Here is a 4,808-nt window from a genome sequence, read left to right on the forward strand (position 1 = left end):
TATATGGCACACCCACTGTTAGGAAAGTGTGGGGCTGAGTCTTCATGTGTAGGGATTAAAGTGATTGAGTAGTCATTACAGGTGTGCCTTCTCTTATGCAGTACAAAATGATGATGATGATGTTTATCAGCTACGGTTAAGAGCTTCCCTCTGCTTTACACGGTGGCTTCTTCTGTTTTGTTCTCCTGATTAAAAGCTAGTAATAATTACTATTCAACCTGAGATAGGCTGTTCCAAAAGAGCTCAAATCTTAGCAGTTTTGACAACTGTGAATTGTTAGTTGCATCTTATGCAGAAATAAACTGTACATTTAATAATTTCATTTTCTCCTTACTTCTGAGACCAGTGTCTTGCAAATATATTAAATATACTCAAAATTGTGAAATTTGATTTTTTCCCAAAAGCTTCTATATAGATAAATTTGTTTCAGAAGGAAATAGAATCTTACCGGTACTTTCCAAGGCTTGTGTTTTGTGTTATTTTCCAGTCTTTTCTTGAGATAATTTGAGAGCAGCTAACCAAAATGAAGAAGACGGCCTTAGGTGTTGCCTTGTGAATAATTAATGACAGTCTCTGACTCCAAAGCTCGACCTCTGACAGAAGTCAGTCTTCATTGTTCCTTGCTCTCACTTACTGAAATCTACCATTTCACAGAATCTTTTGTAGAAAATGTCCCTTTCTCTACTTCTTATAAGTCTTATTTCAAGAGAATGATGCAAAATGTTAATGACCTCTGGGAAATCCTTTCCCCAAAGTCTTCCTCCAGAGTCAGAGCTACAGCTCTGAGCCTTACAATGAGTCTTAATTTCCAGATGTCTTTTCACTTTAAAAAAAAAAAAAAAGCCACACACATTAAAACAATTCTCATTGGTGAATTTAAAGCTGAATCAATTTTCCTCGACTTTTCCAGCTTTTAGGAGTAACCTGCATTCCTTTGCTCATGGTCCCCTTTCTTTGTCTTCAAAACCAGAAGCACAACATCATCAAATATCTCATTGACTCTGAACTCCTCTTCCGCCTCCCACTTCCAATTCAAAGAAATCATGGGATTATATATGTCTCTCCTGTATTACCAGGGTATGTATTATTATTTTAAGGTTTTTAAGGTGAGTTTATTAGCAGTCTTAATTTCATCTGTAACCTTAATACCCTCCTTATCATATAATGACATATTCACCAGTTTTGGGGATTAGGGCATAAATTCTTTAGAGGGCACATTAGTCTGCTTACTTAGTTAATTTCTTAGTTTTGGATTAATTGTAAAAGTCAGTCTACTTTTCTTTTATTTTCCACATTGCAAATGTACTTATAACCTATTTGATATTTGAAAATAAGTTTTGGAAACAATGCAATATACTTCATGTAAATAATTTAATATACAAATCTTGTACACAAAAGATAAGGAGCTCTGGTGGCATAGTGGTAATATATTTGGCTGCTAACCAGAAGACCAGTGGTTCAAACTCACCAGCTCTTCCTCAGGAAGAGGATGAGACAGGTCTACTTCCATAAATATTTACAGCCTTGTAAACCCAATGGGAAGGAGCTCTGGTGGCATAATGCCTAAGGCATTTGACTCATAAGCAGGTTGGTGGTTCAAACCCACCAACCATTCTGCAAGAGGAAGACAGGGCGATCTACTTCAGTAAAGATTTGGCACCTGGGGAACTTAAAGGGAGTTGTTTTGAGTCAGAATCAACTTGATAGCAGTGAGTTTGGTTTTTTGGTTAAACTAATGGTGGTCACTAGAAGTTGGAATTGACTCAATGGCAGTACGCAACGCAATGCAACCATTGCCATGGAGTCAGATCTGACCCATAGGGACCCCTCTTTGGGTTTCCGAGGCAGTATCACTATGGAAGTAGATTGCCCAACCTTCCTTCCGGGGAGTGGCTGGTAGGTTTGAACTGCCAGCCTTCTGGTTAGCAGTCAAATGGCTTAGGCACGACGCTACCAGAGCTCCCTTCAGTGGCAGTGGTGAGTGGTAATATACAAAGGGCAGGAATATGAACAAGGGAAGACTATTATGTGAGAATAATAAACTAATGGATTAAAAAAAAAAAGTCACATGCCTACGTAGAATGACCGTACTTTAATAAAGACAAAAGAGATCATGTTTGGTAAAGTAGAGGACTAACAAAATGAAGGAAACCCTCAACGGGCAGGATTGGCACGATAGGCACAACATGGGCTCAAACATATCAATCAATGATCAGGAAGATGACAAAGGACTGGGACCATGTCATTCTGTTTTACACAAGCTGCCACGAATCCATCAAACTGACAGCAAGCAGCAACAGCACCAAGAACAACATTGTGGAGTGTAGCAAATAAAAGGTAATTATCACAAGTGAACATGCAATAAACACCGATGCCAAGTAATAAAACATTTTCAGCACCCAGAAAGTCCACCTGGATTTCCTTCCTGATCAACACTCCCTTCTCACCCATATATATAAATTTTATCCTGGATTCTAACATTGTTGTTAAGTGTTTCTGTTTTTGAACTGAAATGAAATCAACCAGTATGTATTTGTAATAGCTGTGATTCCTTAGAAAATAGAGTCTTTAGTAAAACTTTCATGCTAACATTACTTTAGGCAGTGTAATAGAATGAAAGCAGTAGCAAGAGGAAGGAGGTGAGACAGGGAAGAAGAGCAAATACTAGAGGGATGTTTTGAGCTGCCCACTACTTAGTAGTTAGCACAACTGGATTTTTGGTCTCACTGAGCCTCATATCAACTCCACAGTGGTAAGTTTGGTTTGTTTTGGCAGCTTCTGTGTTTCCAAACAATCTGTAAATGAGAATGGGAGCTATGGACCTATCAGCTCCGTTTTCTGAATCATCAAGATCTACAGGACAACGGGTCAGCTTCTCTGAAATTTCTGGCCAATTAACTTGGCCCTTCTGGTCGTAGGAGATAACAGAGTCCAAATTAGCATCCAGGGAATTCATAGTACTGGGCACACTTAGTGGAAAGCCACTGTCCATGTTTGAGCTCTGATCATGTCCTACATGTCTACCGGTCCAGCAGCATCAATCCCTGGTGAAGGACTGAAGATGTGTCCACATGTGGAGGAGACAATGTGCTATCAAGTCATGTCAATATGTGACATAAAAAATGGAGAAAATGAGGTTTTCTGATCTATAATGTCTCAAAATCATGGTAAGAGCATGCTGTTGCTAGAGCATGGCTAGCCACAAGGAAGGTAAATGTAGGAATCTGCATGAAATAAAGTTGAAAGTCAGGACAGTGCCACTTAGGTCCACTATTTTCCTAATGATTGGAGGGAGGTCAAAGAGATTTGAAGGGTGAGAAGGACTTGGAACACCATTGTTGCTGTTGTTGTTAGGTGCCGTCAAGTTGGCTCAGACTCATAAGGACCCTGTGTGCAACAGAACAAAACCTGCCTGATACCGTACCAGCCTTACAGTCCTCGTTATATCTGAGTCCATTGTTGCAATCCACCTTGTTGAGGACTTTCCCCTTTTTCCTCACCCTCCACTTTACCAGGAATGTTATTTTTCTCCAGGGAGTGGTCCCTTCTGATAACATGACCAAAATGAGACTGTGTCTAGCCATTCTCACGTTTAAGGAACATTCCACCTGCACTTCTTCCAGGACAGAGTTGTTAGTTCTTCTGGCAGTCCATGGTATTTGCAGTATTCTTTGGCAACACTATTACTCAAAAGCATCAACTATTCGGTCTTCCTTATTTGTTGTCCAGCTCTCACATGCATAGGAGGCAATTGAAATTACCATGGCTGGGATTAGGCACACCTTAGTTTTCAGAGTGACATCTTCACTCTTCAGCACTTGAAAGAGGTCTTTTGCAGCAGGTTTGCCCAGTGCAATAGGTCATCTGATTTCTTGACTGTTGCTTCCATTGGTGTTGATTGTGGAACCAAGTAATATGAAATCTTTGACAATTTCAATCTTTTCTCCATTTCTTATGGTGCTGCTTATTGGTTCAGTTGTGAAGATTTTCATTGTATGTTAGGTGTAAACCATACTTCAGTAGTCTTTAATCTTCATCAGTAAGTACTTCAAATCATCTTCACTTTCAGCAAGCAAAGTTGTGTCATCTGCATATTGTAGGTTGTTAATGAGTCTTCCTCTAATCCTGATGGTACACTCTTCTTCAGATGATAGTCTAGTTTCTCAGATTATTTACTCAATACACAGTCTGAATAAGTATGGTGAAAGGATATAACCCTGACACACTCCCATCCTGATTTTTTTTCTGTTCAAACGACAGCTTTCTTGTCATGTACATGTTCCTCATGAGCACAAATAAGTATTCTGGAATTTCCATTCTTCTCTAAGATATCCATAATTTGTTATGATCCACATAATCAAATGCCTTTGCATAAGTCAATAAAACACAAGTAAACATCTTTCTGGTATTTTCTGCTTTCAGCCAAGATCCATCTGACATCAGCAATGATAAGCCTTGTTCCATGTCCTTTTTTGAATCAAGCTTTCATTTCTGGAAGTTCCCTGTCAATACACGGCTGCCACCATTTTTGAATTATCTTTAGCAAGATTTTACTTTTATGTGATATTAATGATATTGTTAGATAATTTCCACATTCTGTGGGACCACCTTTATTTGGAATGGGTACAAATATGACTTTCTTCCAGTCAGTTGACCAGGTTGCTATCTTCCAAATTTCTTGGCGTAGAAGATTAAGTGCCTCTGGTACACCATCCATTTGTTGAAACATCTCAGTGGGCATTCTGTCAATTCCTGGAGTGTTATTTTCTCCAATTCTTTCAGTGCAGCTTCAACTTCTTCTTTCAATA

This window comes from Orycteropus afer, unplaced genomic scaffold (assembly GCF_000298275.1).
Source record: "Orycteropus afer afer isolate SDZICR_OR568_19922 unplaced genomic scaffold, OryAfe1.0 scaffold00799, whole genome shotgun sequence".
Classification (NCBI taxonomy): Eukaryota; Metazoa; Chordata; class Mammalia; order Tubulidentata; family Orycteropodidae; genus Orycteropus; species Orycteropus afer.